Source organism: Mus caroli, chromosome 18, assembly GCF_900094665.2.
Source record: "Mus caroli chromosome 18, CAROLI_EIJ_v1.1, whole genome shotgun sequence".
NCBI lineage: Eukaryota > Metazoa > Chordata > Mammalia > Rodentia > Muridae > Mus > Mus caroli.
The window spans coordinates 74,812,227-74,839,075 of NC_034587.1; the positions used below are offsets into that span (position 1 = coordinate 74,812,227).

Below are 26,849 nucleotides of genomic sequence, written 5' to 3' on the forward strand. Positions count from 1 at the left end.
GATCCATCCAATAGCTGACTGTGAGCATCCACTTCTGTGTTTGCCAGGCCCCGGCCTAGTCTCACAAGAGACAGCTATATCATGTAACCTAATATATCAAAATTTGCATACTACCATTACAACACGTGTCAATATGAACATTACTTGTGTGATATTTTTACATTCTTACGTCACGTCTTTGAAACCTCTCATGTGCCTTACTTTGTCACCTCCCCTGGAATTGGCCACATTGCAAGCACTTCACAGCCACAGTACAACTATTGGACAGGATGGGTCGGCGATCTCAGGGCTGGTCAGTAGCAGACCGGGACTAGAGTCCGCATCCCCTACGACTTCATCTGAGATTGTGTTCACTACATACAGTGAAAAGCAAAGGATTTCCTCAGCATCACGCCCGCTCTTGCTGTTTCTCGCAGTGTACCCCAGCTGGCCTCAGCAGTGAGCTGAAGCCAGCTGATGCTTCTGACAACCGAATCGCAGAAAGCCTCTGAGAAATCTCACGAGAAATTTAGTTTGACTTTCTCTTAACAGTGTGGGCTTAAAATAGTGCAAAGTCAACTTCTCAAAGTTGATGGGGGGAGGGGCAATCAGCTGCAGATGAGTTCCTGGTAGCTGCAGCTTGTCAAAAGTATGTATCACGGACTCATTGGTTTTTTTCATGTTGTCAGCTAGGGAGGCGAGGCCCTGGGATTCTGTGTTTCTGTGTCATGGTGTAAGTAGATCATCTGACTCCCTGGTGATCTGCTCAGCTTCTCCAGGTCTTACCTGTGACTTTGACAGTAATGATTTAATCTGAGTAATGTTACAAGGAGACAAAAATTCTTCCTGTGAACAAAATATTTCTGAACGTGAGGTGGCTATTCTCATACACTGCCTATCTAGAGAGGAGAAGGAAAAACACAGAGAAATAAGGCACTGGTTCAGAGCCATTGCAGAAGAGAGAAAGGGTGTTTGTACTGGAGCCTGGTTCCTGAGAACTCAGGATGGTTCAAGATAGCATTGAGGGCTTTTCAGTAGTTCCTGAGGTCAAGAATGGCCAGGACAAGTTGTGTTAGTGTGTAGCTCCTGAGTGGCTGGAAAAAAGAATATTTTATCCACAGTGTCTTGTGCCAAAGTAGTAGAGGACTTGAGGGAGGAGAATGACTGAGAAAAAAATTAAGAGATTAGATGACCCAAAGGCTCAGTAGAGTAAGTCACGCCCAGGTAATAAGAAGGAAGTATGGATGAGAAAGCAGAGGACCACAGAGCCAGGAAAAGTGAGTCTGTGACTAGGAACAAAACAAGGCAGAATGAAACTGGATCTCTGGCTCCCCACAGACACGCTGTAACATTAGCTTTCTTCCCTTAATCTCAGTCAAACCTTGAGAGTTGAGCTACAGACTGGACTGCTTCCTTTCCCGTCGCTGGAACTCTCCTGTGCTAACAAGACCCTCTTCCTGTAGGGCGATGACCTATTGCTCATCACATGGCCCTGGACTTCTGGCATCTGATCATTGGTTTCTCAGGGGTGACAAAGTGACAATCAGTATGTTGTTCATGCAAATTGTAATTTCTCTTAAAATATTCACCACATTCTCCCTCTTTCTAATTCAAGTTAGCAGGTAATTCTTCCCCCAACAAGAAACCATTTTCTGAGCAGGTGATACTTCACTATGACAGTTTAGACACAGGCAAACTGAACTGGAGAAACACTGCTTTCTAGAGGGTACTCGGTGTGGGGGGTGGGGGAAAGGTCTTTTTTTTTTTTTTTTTTTTTTTTGTCTCTGTGGTGTTGGTTGGCTTATTTTAAATGAGACAGTGTTCAAATGACTCTCCACAGGAGAAGGGACTTTTAATGAACAAGCCTGGTCCATTTCCCACTGAGTAATGAGTACATCCAGGTAGCTGCTGGGAACAGTGATGTATTTCTTTGTCACCCTGCTTTTATACTGGGGCTGGGTGACCCGTTTAAGATATGAACATACATCTATCAACTGGTTTCACAAGTTCCCATTTGTAAAGCCAAAGTCCTAGAATGTGTGCAAGATTCCCACATCCCCTCCATAACTTCTACATTTGTAAGCATTGCCACATTGTAGACCATAACACACAGACACAAATAGGAAATTGGAAATTATGAATGCATTAGAACCATGAATGACAAATTAAAGGTAATTCCTCCAGTCCCTCAGATCCTATGAGGGAACAGTATAGGTGTGAGGTAAATAAAGGAATAGTCTGAACCTAGAACCTCCCTTAGTCTTCTATAAAACAAGAATTTGCTTGTTCTCAGGACAAACTGTTGATTCTAAGAACTGAAGCATGCTGTTTTGAAAAAGGAGAAGGGTATAGTACAGTTGGAGCATTAGACATGCATGGACATTATACTAGATAGGACAGATGAGGAGGCTTCAGTAGGCAGCAATCACATTTAAAGTTTGACCTAATCTAAATCCAAGCACCTCTGAGAATTTGCTTAAGTTCACATGGAGCAAAGCTGAAGATGCTGAGCTATGGTGAAGAGGAGTCATTTAAATGTGTGCTGCTACGGCAAGAAAGGTTCATGGAAGTCCCCAAGTGAGAAAGGGAGCTGTTTCAAGAAAATTTGAGAAAGAAATAAATCTTCAAAGGGCACTTGACCAGCTATCGAATTAATGGAAATCTATGTTCAGATTGTCAGCTAGCTCCTTGGTATAACCAGGGGATCACTAAGGCAGAAGGTGCCAATGTGTGGAGCTATTGAACACTGTAGGTCATTGGAGGGCGTTTTAAAGATATCACTGTCCAGATTCCAAGTCAGCCCAACTAGATGGGAGCTAGTCTTAGACAGTGACAGTTTTCAAGGCTCCTAAAAACTCTAGTGAGAGACCAAAGTTGATCATTTCCACTCTGAGGGATGTGGGTAGTTCACAAAAACTCCTTGAAAATCTAGGCCCTGGGAAATGTCATCCATCAAACTCTGGCCCGAGTTCCCTGTCGTCCACTGGAAGATCTGTCTAGCCTGTGAAGCAGAAGAGTGGCTGGCAAACAACCCCTGATTGAAAAGCAGCGTTCAGCTCTGCCACCAGCTAAGAGGGAGAAGCACATTGGCACCTCTTTTCTCCTTGCCCTCCAATCTCCCAGTAATATGTCCTATTGGCCAAATGTAGCCCAATCCAAATGTCATGGTAACCTGGAAAATACTCTTTAAGAGTCAGCCTTACTATGATATAGCACAAAGAAGCAAGACGAGAACAGATCCTAGAGAAAACTAAGACAGCCGCACTGTACTCTAGCATATAAGTGCTGAGCGCCAGCATATAGATGCTAGCATTTAAGTGCATAAGACCGCAAAACGCCAGTATAATGCCAGGTTGTGACCTTCCTTTGCTATGCTATGGTTTGAGTTCATCTATTCAAGAGCTTACGTGTTAGAAGTTTGTTCCTTATAGTATGACTATATTAACAGGTAGAGACAGTTGGTGGCCCTTGGGTCTTTGGAGGCATCTCCTCATGAGTTAGTTCTTGAGTGCAAGTTTATTTTATAAGTCTGACCTTGATCTCTAAATTGTTCTGTTTTCCTGTTGGGTGGCGTGATCCTCTCTTTCTGTCTGTATTATCTCGTCATGGGAGCTGAGCAGATGTAGCACCACACCATGAACCTCTAGACCTGTGAGATAAGTAAACCTATTTCTTGATAAATTTAACAGTTTTTGGTATCCTATTATAGCAGCAGGAAATTTGATAATATATTGTCCAATGGCAACATAATACAAACTATGATATATGAACATATTTGATATTTTTAATTTTCTTACAAGTACGCTTAAATTAAATGTTTGGAAATATGAAATAATAAATAAATAATATATATATTTGGTTTTTTACAAGCCAGGGTTTCTCTATGTATCCCTGGCTGTCTTGGAACTCACTCTGTAGACCAGGCTGGCCTCTAACTCATAAATTCACCTGTCTCTGCCTCCCAAGTGCTGGGATTAAAGGCGTGCGCCACCACGCCTGGCACCAATACTTTTAAAAGTTTATTTTAGAGTGCCTTTTATGCTTTTAGCATTTATCAGCTTAGATGTCTAAAATACTTGAGAGTCATGGATCCTGTTGACTCTGGGGTAGACAGTGCAGCTTTAAGAGCTGCAAGTAGCTTATGGGGATTCAGGTGATTGCAAGATTCTTCAGGTCAGACAAGGATTCACCTGGGAGCACAGTTCTGCAAATGAGACCTCACAAAATCAAAGTGCCCCAATATTTTTCCAGAACTTCTAACAGAAAGAGGAATAGAATAGATAAAGCTGAAATCTGTCAGTCAAAAATTATCAAAGTCTGAGTAAGACAGTCCTATATACAACAGATCTAATGACATTTGAAACTGTTGCACACATTGTATTTGTATGAAATAGCATAGATTAGGAAGACATTAATGTTTTGTGGGGTTTTGTATGGTGTTAGATGATGACATATTAATACTTAATAGTTTCTAGCTTTAGTATTGAGAATGAGAACAAAGTATTCAGAAAATTCCCGTTAGTGATCTTCTCGGAACTAGATGGAAACTTTTCTGAGAACAGATAGACTTGTTGTCTAAGGCTTGGGTGTCTCTACATGTTCCAATAGGCCATCTAGTTCACCAGTCAGATGTGTACAATGTGGGCAACTGTCTTAGTTAGGGTTTCTGTTGCTGTGAAGAGACCATGACCACAAAAAACTTTGTAAAGAAAGGACTTAATTGGGGGTATCTTATAGGGTTAGTCTATTATTGCCATGGTAGGAAGAATGGAAGTTTGCAGGCAGATATGGTTCTGGAGGAGGAGTTGAGAATTCTACAGCTGGTTCAGCAGGCAGTAGAATGAGAGAGAGCCTCTGGGACTGGCGTCAGCTTCTGAAACCCCAAAGCCCTTTCCTAGTGACACATGTTTTCCAACAAGGCCACACATCCCAATCCCTGTCACTGAACCACTTCCTAGTGACCAAACATCCAAATATATGAGCCTGTGGGGGGCCTCCTATTCAAACCACCACAGTAATAAATAGTTATACTTGATTGAGGTGGTGGGATGGGGAATGATGCAGAGTCTCTGAGGTATAAATATACCCTTTGTTTTCTACTTAGTTCTTGCCCATAATTTCTAGTCTTAACATCCTACATGTATTTATAAACTTTATCCATTTAAAATTATTTGGCTGTTCCATATATAAATATACATATACATGTAAATGCATAAATAAAATTATTATCCATTATCCATATGTATAATTTATCATTCATATATATGAATGTTATCTATCTATCTATCTATCTATCTATCTATCTATCTATCTATCTATCTATAATGAATATTAACCTTTTAAACCACCCACTCCTCAATACCATCCCAAACCATTCTTCTTCTCAACAAATCTCACACCCAGATTCATGTCATGTTTTGTTTATTTTTTGTTTTTTGGGTTTTTTTTTGTATGAGATTCACTGAGTTTAATTAGAAGGTGATTTTACCAGCATGGGTAGGATGTTATTTGCTGGATCATGGACAACTACTTATTAGCTGTCATACCTCTGAAGATAACAATACTTCCTATCCTAATGACCACTAACTGTCAAATATCCCCAAAGAAGGTGTAAATCTCCATTATCCACTCTCCCATCCATGAACAGCAATTGACAGGCTAGTCTTGTGCAGGCCTTGTGTCTATGACTACAACAGTAATGAGTTCATAAGTGCAACGACTATCTCATGTATAGAAGATAATATTTTTGTGGTAGATCAACCTCATCCACTGGGTATTATATTCTTTCTAGCCCCTCTTTCATAATGTTCTGAGAGCCAAAATTTTCTCTCTATTGAGTAGTTTTCATTGAACCAGATGGTGCCATGGTAGAAAAAAAAAAACCATCAACAGTCATACCCTATTGTGACTACTGGAAGATACAATAGTAACCTGCTTGGAAAGATACAGTCTGTGGTGTGTAAAAGTGGCATGCCTGCATGGAGGTAACCAAGTGCTTTCTGATTATATCTGAGATTCATTTCACAAGAATGAATTCATGTCTAGTTCTGTAAATCTGGTCAAAGGCCTCTGGTTGAGGAGGTCCTCAGTTCCAGAAGGGATCCTGTTTTGCTAAAATTTTTGTCTTCAAATTTTCTTCGAAAAACTAATTTTTTTCTTCTTGTTTCTTTATTTCTTGGCTATTTTCTTTATTTAAATTTCAAATGTTTTTCCCTTTCCAAGTCTTCCCTTCAGAAGTCCCCTATCCCCCTATCCCCTCCCCCTCTCCCTGCTTTTATGAGGGTGCTCCCCCACCTATCCACCCACTCCCATCTTCCTGCCCTGGCATTCCCCTACACTGGGGAATCAAGCACCCTCAAGCCCAAGGGTCTTTCCTCCCACTGATGCCCAACAAGGCCATCCTCTGCCAGAGGATGTGTGGCCAGAGCCATATATCCCTCCATGCATACTCTTTGTTTGGTGGTCCAGTCCCTGAGAGCTCTGGGGGTTCTGGCCAGTTGATACTCTTGCTCCCTCTATGAGACTGCAAACCCCCTCAGCTCCTTCAGTCCCTTCTCCAACTCCTCCATCGGGGACCCTATATTCACTCTAATGGTGGGCTGTGAGCATCTGCCTCTGTATTTGTCAGGCTCTGGGAGAGCCTCTCAAGAGACAGCTATCTCAGACTGCTGTCAGTAAGCACTTCCTGGCATCCACAATAGTGTCTGGGTCTGGTGATTGTAAATACTAATATTTATATCCATATTTTAGTGTTGTACTGAGCCTTCATCAGAGATGCTCTTTCCATGACTGGAAAGGGTTAATGCCAAAACAGATAATTCTCCAAACTGCCAAAAATAAGTGATAATGGAGTGTTCAGCACTTTAAAATATCCCTAGTGTTTAAACACTTACTATCAAATAATAAGCAAAAGGCAAATCAAGGATATAAGGTTGGAAGGAAGAAGAAAAGGGAAAGATGGAGAATGAAGGAGAGAAAGGGAGGGAATTAATATGAAAAAACAAAAGTAAGATAAATATGAAACTATTATGGGTGTAGTCTACCCATGATGACTGGGGACATGTATTTTGGAGTCACATCACTACAATTCATTTAATTGTCTATTTCACCACCCAGATGTGCTATGGACACAGGCTGATATCAAGTCTCACATTGTCCTATGCCAGAAATCCATTATAATGTCCTTGCCTGCAGGGACATGTGGACATGCCTTTATGGGAGAGAAAATCATTTAATTGATTTGTTAGAGTTAGTCCAGTGTTGGGGTGGTACTCTAAGAGCTGTGTCCAGAATAGAATAGAGCCTTGCTCCAGCTTGGGACAACTTCAGTTGGAGAAAACAACTCAGAGACATCAGGCAGCAGCCAACCGTCTCTCGAACACCACCTGACCTCTCACAGAAGCTCCCCAGCTGCTTCGCCTTCCCATGCTCAGAGTGGATGGACCACACGTTATTTCAAGCCAACCATGACTGAACATTTCACTGTGTTTTTCTGCCGAAGTTGTCACGTCTTCTGGCACCAAGCATAAGGAGCAATGGCTCAGCAGGTCTTTCAGTCCACATTAGGCCAGTGGTGCCAACCCCTTGACACAAAGGTCCACCCTAATACAAGGGAACAGAGTTGCAACAAAATGGTCAAGATCGAGCCTTTCAGAAACAGATTCAGGGAAAAGGAAGATTTAAGACGAGTTAGGGCAGTAGCTGCATGGGAGAGGAGTAGCCATCCAGCAAAGGCCATAGAAGAGGCAAGCCCTTGTAGCTCTGATGAGCATGTGGGCTCTGATCTATCTGCCTCTTGGTTTATTTATGCTCTGATGCATGTCAGTATTGTTTGACTTAGAAGTCAAACACTAGCAGATGGTTTTCACCTTCTGTGAGGGAGCCCTGAACCTGTCACAGGCAGGATTGCTTCATCTTCTTAAGCTCCAGTGGACTTGTGTCTGCTAATCAAGTTATAGGCATGTTTTGTTTTCAAAAAAAAATAGTGTTAAATTCCCCACCCCAGCATCTAAGAGAGGAGAGAGAAAAGTGACAACCATTCCCTTGTTTCAACTAACAGAGTCACATAATTAAATTTTGATTGGGAAGGGCTTGTAAAAAAACAAACAAGAAGGTCTAAATATATTCCATATCTCTTTGCTTCTTTTCTTCCAATGATTTTAATGGTCTCTGAGAACATGAATTATCTTCATTATAGCATTGTAACTTGCAGACCAATGATAATCTTGTCTGATATGGATGACAGTGATGGTTTGCCCTGAAACATTAATGTTTATGCATGTACATACGTATGCATGGGATGCATGTGTGTGCATACATGATACCAGAAGCATACCAATAAGGTGTCTGAGTGGAAGACGTAGCGAGTAAACTCCAAGAATAGCAGGGACACTGTGAACCCCCCCCCCCCACAGTGATTTGGAATTTAAATAGCAAGTGTTGAGAAGTGATAGGCAAAATAAACCTGGAAGACTGTTTTTGATACAGATGGGATCTGATGCTCTCGGAGCAGGGAGAAGTGCTGTCACTATTTTGACAGACACGGAATGACTGCTTAGACTGATGTTCGGGCAGAACCGAGGCACTGCTAGATGCTGGGTTTGCCACTGAGTGTGTGTGAACTGGGGGGAAGCAGGATGCAGAGAGGCTAGAGAACTGTGTGAAAGACTGACAAGCCTTTGCAAGGATTCTTCTCAGAGTAGAGGGGTGGGGCAGAAGTGGTGTGGAAATAAAGGCCCAGTGATACAGGATGCTGGCTTCCTGGCATGCTGGTGGCTGTCAAAGAGAGAGGGGGAGAGCTGCCTGTACCAGGTTTTCCTCTCTGGGATTATTAAACAACAGGAAGAGGCAGAGGCTAAATGTCTAGGCCATGCAGGGCAAGCACTACTGTCCTGCACTTGACTTCTCTTTGCCATTTGTGGCAAACCAGGCTTGCTGAGTGTTCTGAGGAGGAAAATCAATGACAAACATCTCCCAGGAGGGTTGTGGCACAGGACAGCTCAACTGGAAGCAACCATATAGAAAGATAGTGCTTATGTCTTAAAAGATTGAAGGTTGTCACCCTGAAAGGAATGTGGTGTCTGGGATGGGGGTACAAAAATGCTGTAAACCGAGTCCCTTTGGAGCTGGAGACCCTAGTGTAATAGTGGCACTGTTCCTTCCCTAATGTTGAGGCTCTCCTAGTCTACCTGTGGCTCTTTAGAACACTTATATGCCCCTGAACATGGGGAGAGCACTCATCTGTTTGACACTACCGTCTGCACTGCGGTCCCTTCTCCTCATGATACCTAACCTCCCTGGTGGACTCAGTTTTGGTTCGTGTTCAAAATGCCTGTTTTTTAGAATTTGGACACCCACAAGCAGTGAGCTGGTATAGCCACAGTAGCAGTAATGAAAAGCCTTTTAAACCTTCACTGTGCCCCCAGAAGTCCTGTGCTCCTGGACATGTTTTCTCTCTTAGAGTTTGGTTCTGTTGCTTGGGTAGTAAACATACAGCGTGAATAATGGGCTTGTTGTATCTGCAGGCAAAATTTGATGTAGAAACCAGAGATGCTGTTAAATATATCCTTAATGCATAGGAACATCCTACTTCAGCAAAATGTTAATGGAGCTTAGAAGAATTAATTAGTCTAAGCCTCTGTATTTCTCTCCTTCTATAAAATGGGTACCTATTTGGGGAATTTATGGTAAGATGACATAGAATAAGAATGGTGACATCCCATAGGGTGAGTGCATAATAGTAAATGTCACATAGCCATCTTGCTGTCTGCAAGTCAAACTGAGTATCTCGCTGTCCCTTCCAGCAATGCAAACATTGGTGTATTAGTTTGTAATCTCTGTCCCTTTGGCTCATTGCAGTGAACCTGGGAGGCAAGTAAGCCAAAGGGTTAACGCTTGCCTAAGTCTAGTGCCTAACAGAGTCCATAGTTGGAATCCCTGCCTCTGCTGCACAGCTGCAGGGTTTTCAACCCTGGTGATTTTGCCTGCACTGGGGATATTTGATGTTTGGGGACTGTGCTGAGTTATAATGGTTGTCAACCTGAGAGTATCTACAATCCCCTAAGGGACAAGCTGTGAGGGACTATCTAGATAGGGGTAATTGCAGTAGGATACCTATACACAGCATTATTCCCTCTGTCTCATAGGCTGAGATCCTTGGCAGAATAAAAAAAAAGTGATCTGAATGGTAGTATTCATCACGGTCTGCTTTCTTAATGTGGATGGAGTGTGAGAAGCTACTTCAAATCCCCACAACCTTGACTTCCCAACACAATGGACCCTTGAACTATGAGTCAGAATAAACCCTTTCTCCATTAGTTGTATTTTGTTCAGGGTGTTTTTTTCCAAGGCAACAGTAATAGTGTTAATGCCTAGACAATAGCTAGGCACTGACAGAACCAGGTAGGTAGGAAGATAAAAGGTATACCACTGAGTATCATAGAGTGTACAGACAAGTCCACAAAGGGAAATTATCTGACCTCAAATGATACTGGTGTTAGAAATGAGATACTCATGCTCGCTTCGGCAGCACATATACTAAAATTGGAATGATACAGAAAAGATTAGGATGACATGCAAATTCCTGAAGTGTTCCATATTTTTAGTACCCAAGAAGCTAAAGGGGCCTGCAACCCTATAGGTGGAACAACAATATGAACTAACCAGTACCCCGGAGCTCTTGACTCTAGCTGCATATGTAGCAGAAGATGGCCTAGTCGGCCATCACTGGGAAGAGAGACCCCTTGGTCTTGCAAACTTTATATGCCCCAGTACAGGGGAGTGCCAGGGCCAAGAAGTGAGAATGGGTGGGTAGGGAAGTGGGGGGGGAGGGTATGGGGGACTTTTGGGGTAGCATTTGAAATGTAAATAAAGAAAATACCTAATAAAAAAAGAAATAAGAAACTCTATGAGAACAAGGCATTTCATGTCATTTCCACAACGAAGAAATGCCAGCAGTTGTTCTATAAATTCAACATCGAACCCAGCCATGGCCCTGTGTCTCCATGACTGCTCCTGGAGAGTGTACTGTGTCAATTATTATCTGTTCACTAAACTACAGAATCACAATAGCTATTAAAAATTAAAGTTCACTAGAGAATTCCCTGACCATATGTGTGACCTTATAGATTGAGGCTTCCTAGTTGGGATATCAGTATGTCACCGAGACAAAAGGTTGGGCAAGACTAGATTGCATTGTTGGAGCCTTCGGGATCAATAATGTTCCTATAAATCAGCAGTTCTCAACCTTGGGTCATGATCCCTTTTGGGGGGCATTAAATGACCTTTTCAGAGGTGTTACATATCAGATATTCTGCAAATCTGATATTCACATTACAATTCATAACAATAGCAAAATTACACTTAGGAAGTAGCAATGGAAATAATCTTATGATTGTGAGCCACCAGGATATAAGGATCTCTATTAAAGGGTCATAGTATTAGGAAGGTTGAGAACCACTGATATAAATATTAAATATGTATAAAAGACTGAAAAAAGACTTTTTTTTAGAAAGAAGAATATGGAGACATCAGAACTTCTCTATCTCTTTACATTATAGGTGGCTTGTATAAATAAAATTTGTATTATTTATGTTTTCCTATTTCTCTTCATAACCTCTTTATTAGGTAGAAGCTAAGTCTTAGGAGGAAAAAAAGCCCTATGTGTTTTATAAATTTCAAACCAAGTAGTTTTAAGATTTCAACATTCTAGAGTACATGTGTCCATTTTTCAAGTTGATGGCATTTTACAATTGATGTTGGCCCTTTGTTCTTCTATATTTTAACATATCTGAATTTAGGATGTATTGTTAAATTCTTGGCTTCTTAGATCCATAAAGTATGGTCATTTGTCCAGGACTATACAACTTATAAATGGCAGAGCTGGAAGTCATAAGATGATATGTATTATTTATTTCTAATCCATCAAGGAAATTCAAGTGCAAGTGGGAGCTATCAGTCTTTTGGAAAAGTGACCCAGGGAGTACTTTCTTCCTGAGATGACTGGATGGCTCTAGTGGGAGTCAAAGAAGAATGGTATATTCGTGCTACTCTCTGCTTTTAGGGAAGCTTTACATTTTTATTACATTTTTATTCATTATTTATTTGGGGAGCATGTGTTGAGGTCAGAGGACAACTTGCAGGAGTCAGTTCTCTGTACCTGTTTGACTTGGGGGTCAAACTCAGGTCTTTAAACATGGGGAAAGTGATTTTACCTGATGGTCCATCTCATCAGCCAATTTTAGGAAAGTTTTAAACCAGTGAGAGAGAATGATGAAAGGCAAAGAAAATTTGAGACTGTTGCTGTTGACAAGGAGAAACTGGATGCAGGTCTACCAGACAAGATAGACAATTAATAGCATCTTTATATCATGGTCACCGCAGCCACAGTACAGTGGGAAGTCATGTCTAGACATCAAGCTTTAAGATGGTGGTTGTCCCACACACTGGTCTGGTGCTTCAGCATAGCATAGAAACTAGCAGATCATCAATGACGTTGGTGATAATACCCAGGTAGCATCAATCTATGCTTGGGAATAGAATTCATTTTAAGTTTTTTCTAAGTGGTACTCTGAAAGATAATTCGATGTTATTGTAGTTAGGGAGAGTCTAATGTGCATTTATTCAACATAGCACTGTCAAAATGAACTGTGTAATACATTGTGGGTTTCTCTGTCAGGACCACCAAGGCTTGACCATAGCCTATATTACTGATGTTTCCTTGCATGGTCATTTTATTGTCTTTGCTCTCAGTCTCTTTGCCTGCTTATTAACCTCAATAATTATTTCTTATAGCCAATGTCCTAGCAGCCTTGGCTCCTTTCCCCAGGCTTCGGATGCTTTCCTGTGTGAGACCTCTACACTCTGTGCTTGGATCTGTTATGAGAACCACCTGGCTATAGGGAACATCTGGTATCTGTGTCCAGTATTTATGGGCATAGCAATGGATCTACACTGTAGTAAGCTAGCTGAAGGGAGAAATATAAGAAGATTGCCCACTCTGGTGTGTCCTCACATGGTCTAAGACTCTCTAGGGGATCTGTGACACCTGCCTGATAGATCTGAGTTCTAATTATACCCTGTCACTACACTTGTCTAGAAATCCTTGCCTTCTGATGGCTACCATGATTATATGCTCAAACGATGGCCTTACAAAGAGCCGTTCTTTGACTATGTTGCCAAAAGCAGCACACACCTTTCTTGCTCTCTGATTCAACCTGTTTTAATTTTCTTCTTAAAACTCATCAATGGTCTGCATGCTATGTATTTATTTATGTTTAAAACTTTGTATATAGTACCTTTCCTTTGAGATGAATTTTAAAAATGTACATTTTAAAATCAGCAAACGGCAACTACCTATTGGTTAATCCCATAACTATTTTTAAGTGTATTTATCCTTTGAGAATTATTTCCTATATGTATGTGATGTATTTTGATCATATCCACCGAGAGAATCCCCTGTCTCCCAGTCCTTCCAAAGCTTTGTCCCTTACATCTCCCTCCCAACTTATTTTCTTTTGTTATTTTTCTTTTCAAGTCCAATGAGTGCCTCTCATAAGTGCCTGGATGGGGGCTACCTGCTGGAGGATGGTTAACCCTCCATGGGCCAGACTCCTGAAGAAAACTGACTTGCCCTCCCACAACAGCAAGCAACTGCCAATAGCTCCCCAGAGAAGAAGGTCTTGTGAATCACCCACCACCACCACCACCACCACCACTCATATAGTCTAGAGATTTATAGAAGGCTATATGAATGCTTCAAGGCGGTACCATGAAAAGATGGAAGGTCCAACCACTGACTGTCTTCATCTTTGTTCAAAGTCAGGTTCCATAAGAGCTAACTCAGAGCACCCTGGTGGTCTTGTGGAGTTGTGATAAGAAGATATTGTCTTTTGAAAAGGACAGAGAAGCTAGGACATGTGTGCATTGCCACCATGACATATGCTTTTCATCTTCTAATACCAGTTTCCCTATTCTTCCCCTATAAGGAAAGATTTGGAGAACACCTCCATTCATGTATAAGTGACAGTTAAAAGCTTATTGTGAGATATTCCTATGTTAAAAAAAGTCTCATGACAGAGGAGTGACATTCAGAAATCAGTTGGAAACTATTAAAAAGATTCTTTTAAAGACATCAGAGATTCCTCCTTTTGGAAGAACAGAATGCTAGTAGTAGAACTTACAGGACAGAACCCTGGGAATGGGTTCAGGTCATTCTTGTTAATTCATTAAAGCTTGACACTAAAAAAAAACCTTATTAATTAGCACTCTCCTGGGAGCAGGACTCACAACCTCATGCCTTCCTTCTGTCTGTCAATGAGAACTATTGGTTTCCAAGTTCTCCATGGTTCCATTTTGTGCACATGCAAGCATAATTGTGCACATACATGCATACCTCAAGGAAATAAAAGGAGGCAAAATGACAAAGAGCCTCCATGCTCCCCTTAGTGACTCTGCTTTGGTTGTCGTGGTCTTACCTGCTAGACACTGGATTTTTTCATTGCAGGGTCCACGCCTGACTGTCCAGCTTCACCTGTCATATAAAGCTTGACTCTCGGCCAGCCTGACCTATGGTGACTCCCAACTGTCTTGCCATGATCATCCAAGCATATGAGATGTCAATCCTGTTATCACCTGCTCACTGCTCTGAAGCCTGGGACATATGGCTCATAATTGCCTAGATGTGCTTCCAAATCTACCACACACCACACATTTAAACTTCAATAATCATGTTGACATCTTAAGAGAAAACAGGATAAAAGTAACCAAGAATGTCACTGTTTTTCCTTCAGATAGGACAAAATCTTATGTCACTTGGCTCCGATTGTTTACAGAACAATGACTTTACAATGGTTGTACAGATAGTATTGAACCATGTGTTTTTATCATGATTCAGAGATGGATTTTGATCTCTCTTGAATTATATAGCATGTTATTAGTCCTCAGCATTTGTATTTAAAAATGTGTGTGTGTGTGTGTGTTATGCATGATGTATATGTGGAAACTCACATACTATGGCCCACATTTGGAAGTCAGAGAACAATTTTGTGCAGTTGGTCTCTCCTTGCACCTTACGTGGGTTCCAGAAACTTACATGGGTCACCAGGCCTGTACAGTAAGAACCTTTATCTGCTGAGCCAGCTCTTCACCTATGGTCTGTGTTTTTGTTTTATGTTTATACACATATTTAACTACTTGTGGTGTTTTTCTTTTCCTACACGTTGAAGAAAAGATATATCTTTATTCTTTAGAGTCTAGCAGACTGTATAGTCGGGTATTTGCTTTAAACCAACCCAGAATTTATCAATACATACTTACTGAGCACTTAGGATTTTTTAACTTTCTTCTAGCTCCGGTGGCCTTTCCAGAGGTGACTTTATAAAAAGCCTCCCTCCCCAGAGATTCCACTTAAGTAAAGATTAGCTGGGACTAAGGCACATGATGCTGAGATGAGTGCAAGACGTTTTACCGTCACATGTCACATGTGGGCACTGCGCTATTTTGCTACAAGTGATTGGAGAAGAAAAATCCCTGGTTATGTAAATTTTTATGACTTGAACTGGAAGGACATAAAACAGGTCCATGCTTCAGCTCCCGCCAAACTGTTCTCCTCAGTTTATCTCTTGAGAACTCTGTTTAGTCTAGTCTTGAATACTGCCAAGGGTCAGGTTTCTATCACAGATATTGAGAAACACCTTCATAGCTGAAGTCTTTATGGTCTTAGCAAGTTGCCCTAGTGTTTGACTTCTATGGGTAGAGTTCAAAAACCTTTCCCAAGTTTCCTTTCATCATGTCTCAAGCTCTAACACCTAGTACTTTTCTTTTCTATCTTATTGCTGTGGTTGACATAAAAGTTCCCCTTGCATATCTAATTCCCATTGCCTTCATCTCTAATCATAATGATTGTGTTGCTATCCAGCATTGCCCTCCCAGTTAAATAAATAACTAGGAAGATCACCGACAGGACCAAAACTGCCTTGGAAGCAACAGCTCCAATGTTCTTCAACACTATCACTTTTATTCCACGGCTGTATTACTGTGTATACAATGGCATATAATACGTGTATGGTGATGGTTGCTGGATCCATAGAACAGTTCACATTCCATAAGAGTATACTGTTCCCAATGATGGTAACCATATGATTAAAGGGGAATGACTACACACTGCAATGGAGCACTGTAATCTTCATGACTCTGGGGCCAGAAAGAATGTAGTGAGGCTACCAAATGAGGGGTATATGGGACCCAATGCCATGGAGTTAAGAAATGAGATTCAGAGTATAGAGAAGCAAGGACTGGAACAAGGCAGAGCAAGAAGGTATTTGTCCTTAGACAAACTTTCAATGAAAGGACATAATTGCCAGTGCGACTTACAAATCTCTCGCTGGCCATGGCAGTAGACACACTGGACTTGCTCATCCTTCACATTGGTGTCATGTTTGTGGAGACCTGGCCATTATCCTGACTTCACACTCTCATTAATTGAAAAGGCAACGCTCTCATGCAAAATTATATGTTGGTGTAGCATTTTTATTTTTGTTGTTGGTTTTTTGTTTGTTTGTTTTTGTTTTTCAAGACAGGGTTTCTCTGTATAGCCTTGGCTGTCCTGGAACTCACTCTGTAGACCAGGCTGGCCTCGAACTCAAAAATCCGCCTGGCTCTGCCTCCCGAGTGCTGGGATTAAAGGCATGTGCCACCACGCCCGGCTTTTGTTTTTTAAATCATGGATTGTATTTCTTCTCTTTGGCCTGCAGGAACAGGTAGGTGTTCAATGCACTCAGCTCAGTACTCATCCTGATCACCATAGCTTCAATGTTACAGACCCTTAGTTGTAGCAATGTTACTATGTACCTATCTTCTGCATAAAATTAGTCAGTGTGGCTATGAAGGGTGTTTGGTACTCATTGAAAACCACCTGCTCAAATATTATTTCTATATCTTAGTAAGCTTTCCAACATTGGGGTGCGTGTGTGTGCATAGAACAATATAAAGAAAGTAGGACTAACATTACTTTTTAAATATTCTTTTGCTCAAATATGTTCGAAATGTTAACAATTTAAAAATCTGTATTTCATGCTTCATGCCAGCTACCTAACTTCGTCTATGTTTGTTGCTAAGACAAGTCACATGAGCTTACCAAAGCAGTAAGATTCTGGAAGAAAAGTTCTAGTATGTTCTTCAAGTCAGAAAAGCTGTAGTGACGATCTGCAGACTCCCTGTAAGTCTAATGAATGTGGCCTTCTGGGGGAAGCTCATCTCCAACTTCTCCATCTTATCAACGTCACCTGTCCATTTTAGCTTACTCTGTATTTGTATTTACCACCTGTATCTGCTAAGAATATACACTCCACAGTGGCAAGGATTTCTGTTTGTTTTTATAATTGTTATGCCTCTAAAACTTGCAACATTGGGTAGTACCTTGAATTATTGATATGATTCAATGAGAAAAAAAATGACTTCCTCTGTAACTTTCTTTTTTTGTTTTTGTTTTTGTTTGTTTGTTTGTTTGTTTGTTTGTTGTTTTTTGAGACAGGGTTTCTCTGTATAGTCCTAGCTGTCCTGGAACTCACTCTGTAGACCAGGTTGGCCTTGAACTGAGAAATCCGCCTGCCTCTGCCTCCCGAGTGCTGGGATTAAAGGCGTGCACCACCACACCCAGCCCTCTTTAACTTTCTTACCAAAAATGTATCACAAGAGAAACAACAAACAAAACCCAGACTGATAATCTCGTGGGACATCATAAAAAGTCTTTTAAAAAAATGTCCAGGTTAAGAAAGCCAAGAAAAGGATGTGGGGTTGTCATAGATTAGAGCAGACCTAGCAACAGTGAGAATTTGGTGCAGTGCAGGATCCTGGATTAGATCCTAGAACAGAAATAGGACTATTAATGACAAAACCTGGTTAGATACAAATAAATTAGAAAGACTAACACAGTTCCATTGCTCATGTCTAAGCTTTGATATTTGAGCTATGATTATATGAGATGTAACAGAAGAGGACATATCTGGGATTTTTTTCTGCATTGATTTGCAATGTATCTATAAGTCTAAAATTATTTGGCAACAAAAAGTTGAAAAACCATGAAGAAGCAATGGCTAACACAAAATGAATTCAATATCATTTTTGTAGATGTTTTGTCTCATCTTGCTTTGTTTGGGCAATTTTTGTCTTATTGGTCTTTTGCTTAAATATAATGCTTTCTGGTTTTGTGTTTTTATGGGGTGTGTGTATGTGTGTATGTGTGTGCATGTGCATACATGCATGCATGTTTCTTGTGGGGTATTTTTTTCTTTTCATTTTTAAAAAAATAATTATGATTTGTTGGTTTGGTTTAGTTTTCTCATTTGTTTTCTAAAAAGAGAAAGAAAGGTCATGGAGTTGGGTCGGTAAGGAAGTGGGGAAGATTTGAGAGGATCTGGGGAAGGGGAGTATATTACATAAAAATTATTTTTAATTAACATACTATACAGTGCATAGGCACATACTGTATACATGCAAACACACACACGCACACACACACACTCACTCTACACATGCACACCATGATAACTTCTAGCATCAGGTCATTCTTCACCTTCTTGGCTCAATCTAGAGTTGCCTCAGCTGTTCAGTTTATTTCAAAGCTCTTGGTTATGCTATGGAATGGGAATACCGCTGGGCCAGGGCTATGTTTGTGGACTATCTTCACATGCCTTTCTTCCCAGAGTTTAAAGTCCTGGCTCGTACTAAAGAGACTTTAATTTCAGTTCTGGCTTCATCAGAATAGATTTGGTGGAAATATGCTCAGGAAATTCGATTGTAGGAATGGGCATAAGTAATGACCTGCCTTCTCTTTTTTCACAGGACTCTTGTTAGGCTTAAAGGAACTTAGGCCCTGGGTCACAGCAGTGAGTCAGAATCTCACTGTATTTATAGTCTGCTTCATTTACCTTCTGTTGTCCACAGTCACGTTTGACAAAGGACAATGCATGCAGTACTCTAGAGCTACGCTATGTTCTATGCTTCTCAGTCTACAGCTACCACTTACTTGTTGTGTTGGAATTTTTTAAGTTATGAAAAAAATAGGGTAATCATAAAAACTTCCTCCAGTTGATTTTACGGATGAAAGAAAGATTGGAGAAGTTTTAAGAGTTGTCTTGCAATATGCTAAATATTTCACCATATTTGTTTGCTCTGGACATTTTTTTTTAAATCCTTCCTTGTGATTTTTATGGCACTATTTAGAATTTGACTTCACCTTCCTAGGTAGCCCACCCTGAACTTTTCTGACTAAACTATAAGTGGCTGTAGGGTAGGCAGCTTATGCCCTGTATTCCTGCCTTTCTCCACAAGTTACATTTATAGAGAAACTGTGCGTGCCTGGTGATTGACAGCTTCATAAGGCCCTAAAGCCATTGCTCTCCCACTTCACAAGTTTGCTTCAGGGCAACTTGTCATCTATGTATATTTAGACAAACTTGGAAAACAGATGATTCCTCAATGCTAGAGCTGCTCTCGCCAAATGCTCCTGGTTTGTTATAGACATCATTAGTTTTTCAGGCCCCACCCTTCCTTCTCCCCTCTACCAAACCTGCTCTGTCAGCATCACATCTAACAAGCCCCATGCAGAAAGGCTGAAGCTCTGTGACATCTAACGAGCCCCATGCAGAAAGGCTGAGGCTCTGTCCAGGTGTGTGCTTTGCCCCTCTTTCTTCTCTTGTCTGGGGGGGGGGGGGCAGAAAAATCATGCTGCCTGCTTACCCAGATTATTTCATACTGTTCTCTTGTTCATACTTCTAAGAATACAGTTTTTAGAGCCAACTGCAGCTTCAATACTTAGAATTTTTTCAAAAAGGAATAAAAGATTAACCCCTCTGCTAAGCACTTTGGCCATACTCTTCCTGGTGTTTTCATACTCAGTATCTAAAGTGCAGCACCGCTTTGGTACCCTTGAGGATGAATTTGTTTCTTTACAGAATGCATTCTTCCATGGGGGGATGGGGAGAGCCAGCGTCTTTCAATTTCTGAATCACTCTTATCTTTACTCGTCACCTTTCCTTTCCATTGTGTCTCTTCCACTTACACACTTCTAAATTATTTCTGACCAAACCTAAGGCAGCCCCGTTGGAACCCCGAGTCTTCCGCTATCTCTCTGACCATCCCTTTCATACCATTTGTGTAAAAATGCAGTTCTGTAGATCTGAGTCACACTGAAATCTACTTTCATTTCTGCAGACAGCAGCTGACTGTATTATGGGAAATTATCTCAGTGCCGCTCCCCCAGCCCAAGGTGTCATTTTCTCCAACATATTATTACCTCCTCTATGGCTTCTAAGACACAGTACTGCAAATCCCTCAGGAATCCATGGAGCTTTACTGCTTTGGCCCTAAAACTTGTCCCAGGGTGATAGGGGTCCTTCCTTGCCCTCTGATGGAAGAAGAAAAAAATAAAATGGGCACATAGAAGCCCTACAAACTTCTTGTTTCATCTTTTTTGGCCTTACTTCTACAGAGACCAAACTACTGCCTTCCACTCTGATAAGAGCAATAGAGGCAATCTAAAGTTAGAACTGTACCATGAGAGCATGCATAGGTAGTGGACATATTTCACTAATGATGGCTGAGGTTTTCTTGTGATCATGTGAGAACAAACCCGCTGTGAGAAGCTCAAGGTCTAGATGTGAAGAACACCCAGCAAGTCTCAATCCCCACGTTCTACTACTGCTCTGAATTTAATCCAGTCACATTACTAATGATCTTTTGAAAGGGCAATGCTAAACCCTGCATTTCCCTCGTATGTCATGCGAGTCAAAGGATTCAGGAGTTACCAAATCATTTCTAAACTGCAAAGGGACAAGTTGATGACACCTCTCAAAAACGGATTCTATAGCATCCAATAAAAAGACAGTTATTAACAGGAACATTTAAATCAGTTGTTAACATGATTTACATTGATGATGTCATGGAAAAGCATAAAGTAAGGCCCCTAAACAAGACACTTAAAGGCCAGTTAAGGGCACAAGCTGTAAACAACTGGTCTAGACACATACAGTTGAGCCCATGAGGAAGTAAGAGATCTGGTGCTAGTTGGAGCCTATGGCAATGTGCTGGTTTTTATAGACTTAAGCACCAAGGTGCTGGAGCTGCTTTAATGAGATTGCAGCAGAGGCTGATCATGAGATACAGGCATCCCTAGGCCTGGGAACTCGTAGTTTAGCAGACTTAGGCTATTCACATTGTGTTCCACCACAGTCAGCCTCTTACTATAGACCAGAGGTGTGGAGATAAGCACATTGTAAGAGAGGCAGGCTCAGACTGTAGGGCCAGTTGGCACTGTTCAGATTACAGTTCCTTAAGGTGAGGGGTAGTGATCTTGAATAAAATATTTATGCTACTCCATGCCCTGGCACACACGATGGCACCGGTCTCCCTGGATATTGATGAAGAAAAAGAGTGGATATTTCATAAGAACCAAGTGGTAATAGTGGTCACAGTGGTCTTTACAAGTACCCAAGGCCCATAGTCTTCTCTCAGAGGGGATCCTCTCGTGTGATGGTGATTGCTACTGTTTACAAGTACAATTTTCAATGAGTATTATGCTAGTTAGCGTTATCCACTTGACACAAACTAAGGCCATTTGGGAATAAAATATCTTAATTGAGAATATGTCTCCATGTGATTGTTGTGCAGATGAGCCTTTAAGGCATTTTCTTGACTAAAGATTGATGTGAGAGAACCCAGCTCATTGTGGGTGGTTCTATCCCTGGTCTGGTGGTTCAGGATGGTGTAAGAGATCGAGCTGAACAAGTTATGAGGATCAGGCCAGTAAACAGGGATCCCCCATGGCCTCTGCTTCAGCTCCTGCCTTCAGGTTCTTGCCTTGAGTTCCTGCCCTGACTTTCTTTGATGATGGAATATGACTGGGACATGTTATCCATTAAAAACCCTTTCTTCCTCTAGTTTCTTTTGTTCATGCCATTTTATCTCACCACAATAGAAACCCTAACAAAAACAAATATTAAAATATGTGAGAAAAATTTATGGCTTTAAATTTAAACTAACCTAGTTTATCTAAAATATACCTAATCTGTGTGAGCCCTAGTTCCTAAGTAATGTCAACTATAGACCTTCACAGAGCCCCCTTGGAAAAATTTGTTCTGTGAGGTAAAAAAAAAAAGCAAAGAAAATCTTCTCTAAGTTATAATTATTTCAGCTCATTGTCTATATTGTAATAAAGGAACCAACTGCAAATGAAATTAACCGTGTTATAAGTGATTTGTCATGCTTATCAAACAATTTACATATTTTATTTGAAAATTACCTTTTATTTAATAAATTAAAATTGACAGAAATATTGACTTTTCTCTTAAGCCATTACTTGACCTATGATTTGAGAAAGAGGGAGACAGAGATTGTGAGGGAGTGGGAGAGGGAGAGAGAATAAATTGATTGAAATACAAAGTTCTTCACAAATATGAGGAATGCATTAGAAAATATGTCACTCCCGCTGACAAATATAAAAGAATAATTTCCCAAATAACTTAGCATATAATGTGAAAATTTATCTAAAAATCTTTAGCCCCTAATTAGCTCTGGAAAAGTTAATTTTATAATAGATTGTTACCTTATAAGTTAGAGTCAGTATATGTGGACATCATCTATATCCGGGCATCTCATGAAAACATGCACAGATGCCTTATGATTGGGTTGTCCTTGTTTCATAAGTTGGGCCCTTCAGAAGAACCTTGGCGGAAGTATGAGGGAAAAGGCAAAAACTTGCCTGACCTGGTAGTTTGTTTCTGACATTGCTTCTAGGGATGCCAATGACTAGAACTGAGCCACCCTAGAATGTGATCAGAAGACAGCAGCAAAAACAGTGTGTGGACAAGGTGTCATAACTCCATTCTCTGGGTCCAACAGACTGAAGTGATCCTGTCGGGCCTCAGGCTTTGGGAGACTTCATGTTGTATATTTAATGTTTAGTTGTCCTTTCAGAGACTTTCCAGGGCTACATTCCAAGGCCCTAACTCATTGTAGACCTGTAATTTAACCTTTTTCCTCTTGTGCTCCAGATAGTCAGAACAGTAGGATCTCAGGAGAGGGCAGCAGCAGTTAGGGTCTTATTTCTGTCATCGACTGCTAACAGAAAGTTTCCTGTTGGATTTAACAGAATTTGCCTTAATGACAGTTGTATAATTGGTGACATAGCCTTCGTCAGAATGACATTTCTACATGGTTCCAAAGCACCGAATTTTACCTCCTTCAGAAGATAACAAAGAGGTAGGTGACATTAGACTTGTTTCAGAGGCAGAGGTGGGATGGAAAGGGACATTCTTGGGACCTATGGGTCACATGGGGAATTCTCTAGGCAACTGGAAGGTCATAAAAAGCTCCATTGGGAGCCAAAGAGGTAGCAAGGAGGAGATGGCTGGGATGCTCATGATGCAGAATAATGTTTTTTTTTTTTTTTCCCTCATCAGTTGGTTTTGGGATGACCCTATCATTGTCACCTCATTCATTCTTAGAAGTCTTCACTCTTGGGAATATATCAACAATCCAATCTCTTCAAAAAGATTTTTCTTCTCATTCTTTTGAAATCAACTTGGAAACTTTAGGTAGAAAGTATGATCATTTTCTTCACCCAAAAGTTCAGGGCTTTGAGAGAAGGAGGCTCCTTGAGATCAGGGAGTCTCATACCCCAGGATAGAACCATCTTATAGCTCTTCAGTGATGAATAAATAAAAAGAAAAAAATTAAAAAGAATGTCCAAGCATGGAACAGAGAAGTCCATTCAGTGAGCATCGTCTCATAAACTCCCTGGGAAGCGTGTCTGGATTTCTCCCCTTCCTGAGTCTCTGTGTCAGCAGGTACTTGGAAGTTGAGAGCTGAGGGTGGACTTACAGAGTTTGGCCAGAGATTCTGTGAACAGAGTTCTGGGGCTGCTTGCATATCCATTTCTTTTAAAAATACATACATATATATTTCCCCCTCTGAATTAAAACCACAAGTATTTGAACTACTCCCAGAGGAATGAAATCCCAGACCTGTGGAATGTCAGTCGTGGAAATTAAATGGCCACCACGTGACCTAGCAAGTGCCAGTGTGGAACATAAACATGTGAGGCTGAGCAGACCACTGTTTACTCTAACGTTAGAGATGACAGGCAATCACTTTCCAAGGCTGTGGCCAGAGGAGAAACTCACAGAAGGCTTAAGTCAGGAGTCTTTGAGAGCAAATTGACTATTTGTCTGCGATTCTCCAGCAAATTAAGGATCTGCTCTTGTAATGGTGGACAAGGAATCCCTGACAAAAGTGCTAAACACACACGGATGCATTCTTATTTTCCAGCCACAAACGATCAAGGTGGTTAGGACCAGCTTGCTCAATCTGGCTTGCAGCTGTGCAAGGATGAATATGTTACTCTGGTGTGATGGTGGGAACTGGGGCTGGGAAGAGAAGACGATGGAGAGGGGGTGAAGTTCGATGGGTCTACAGAGGGGACGGGACTCAAAACTGGAGGAGGAGAATGTGCTAGATGGATTAGCACACACCCCTAATTGCAGCCATTGGGTGGCAGTCTAGGGATCACAGGTTTGAGGCCAGTCTTGGATCTATGGTAAGTTATAGGACAGCTTGGACTACAAAGAAAGGAAGGAAGGAAGGAAGGAAGGAAGGAAGGAAGGAAGGAAGGAAGGAAGGAAGGAAGTAGGAAAAAGGAAGGAAAGGAAGGAAGGAGGGAGGAAAGTGGAGGAGGGAATGGAAGATTGGGAGCAGAGAAGAAGGGAGAAGTGAGAAATGATAAGGAAACATGGGGTATGTGAAAAGAAATAGTGGGCAATCAAGATGGGCAAGGTGGCTAGCACAGGCACAAAGAGTGAGCATCGGTAAGTGTCAGACTGCTGTAGAGAACACTGTACACACAGGAGCCTTGGCCAGACAGCCACAGCACAGCTGGAATCAATCTGGGCAGCTGCCCAGACCCACTCCAAGGAAGCAGTGGAAACCCTTCCCTTTGGTTTGGCAGGGCTAGGCTCAAGCCTGCCAGGAATGCCAGCCTGTTTGGGGCAGCCATAGAGAGGAAGAAGTGTTATATGGACCCATGCCTGCTACACTCTGCCATTTTTTTTTAATCCATGGGGAGTTCTGGGAATAGGGTATGACTTGCAAAGAGAATTTTAATATTTAGTGAAGAAAGAGTAAAATTCACTCACCTATCTTCCGGCCTTCAAAACATTAAACTTGATGTCCCATTTCATAGTACAAAGAAGCACTCTTAGCCAAGTTCTGCAGTTAGATGTATGGTTTGTATTTACACCTTTTTCTTCTATCCCTTTTCTGATTTTAAGCATCTCAGTTCATTTTATGAAAGTATGATGTAACCTCTAACATGTTAGACTCAGTTTCTGAGGAGGAGATGTTTAAAAAGTGACTTACGTCCAGGTCCTGTCTTCAGGCTGCTTGTAAGCACTTCTATGGTATTGTATCTCTCCCCAGAGTCTAGGGGATTTTGAGTCAAAAACCAGAATAAGGGAAACCATTATGGCCAGCTAACAACACTGTGTTCTGATGGTTCTTCAAAGAGGCAACATGGCCAGCTGGAAAGGTTGTATGGATTATAAAGGAAACAGCCTGGAATATATTTCTAGGAAGTACATTGCCTGGCTATGTAATCTGAGACTCTAGGATTTTTTTCTAGGACCATGGGTTTCCTCCTTTTAAATGGCATGGGAGTAAATGACCACTAGAGTCCTTTCTACTGTTCTGTGACACAGATGCCATTCTCAATTCTCCCTGAGTTCCCACTTGCACCAATCTTTAATAAGTCTTGGTTTCAAACAAGATATAAAATTTCAGAGTTGATTTTAGTCAAGGAATAGAATTTCCTCACTATCCAGGTACTCAAGAAGACCTCTATGTTATACAAAGAACCAATTCACTATGAAAATTTAATTTAGGAAACAGGAATTAAATAAAATATTTCTTAAATCACTTTAATGAGTTTACAAAATTGAAGTAAATCTATTTGTTCTCTAATGGTAATGTTCAGAGCTGCAGATTCAATTCTGTCTTTCAAATGGCTTAGGGTAGTGATGGGGGAAAGGGAAAGTATATTCATATCTAAAAATGATTAAATAAAAATGTATTCCTTAATTATCCTTCTCACAGCTGTGGTGAGGAAAATCATGAATGCTCACCAAAATTTAAAGTGCCTGGGCTGTGAGCTTTGAAAGTAACTTCCTTCTTCTTCTTCTTCTTCTTCTTCTTCTTCTTCTTCTTCTTCTTCTTCTTCTTCTTCTTCTTCTTCTTCCTCTTCTTCTTCTTCTTCTTCTTCTTCTTCTTCTTCTTCTTCTTCTTCTTCTTCTTCTTCTTCTCCTTCTTCTTCTTCTTTTCTCCTTCTCCTCCTTTCTTCTTCTTCTTCTTCTCTTCTTCATTTGACTTTTAAAGTTATGAAGAATGTCTGTTTTCAAAGCATCCAGCATAATGCAGAAGAGCAATTATTTTAAGAGTTATTATGCAAAAGCAGGTCTGCTCATTTCCTTCAAGGATCTCTGACCACTCTGTACAGTTTCTTGGTGCACATTTTCTCTTTGCCCCACTGTGCAGTTCCTCTCTGTATGAACTCGCTCCTTTAGGCCATTCACCTGGAATATTGGGCTGTTTGCTTGATCGGACTGTACTAGAGCAAAGACCCTCCAAATGCTCTTCTCCCAGCTGCCACCGCCTACTCTAGGAGCATTCCAGCAATTCACATTCACAAGCCTCACTTTGATCTGTGGAATTAAAAATTCTGGATGTGGTGCTCAACAATCTGTTTAAAATCAATCTTTCAGTAGATTACAGGTAGAGACAGAGGTAACAGAATTGGAACAGAAGTAGGAAAACAACTAGGGGGG

General features: G+C 41.0%; 1 protein-coding gene and 1 pseudogene across 1 annotated transcript in view; one reads left to right on the plus strand and one right to left on the minus strand.

Moving 5' to 3' along the window:
* Nucleotides 1–26,849, minus strand: part of Slc14a2 (solute carrier family 14 member 2) — a 443,733-nt gene that overhangs the window by 371,678 nt on the left and 45,206 nt on the right. The window lies entirely within an intron of this gene.
* LOC115029942 lies at nt 10,492–10,581 on the plus strand (annotated as a pseudogene).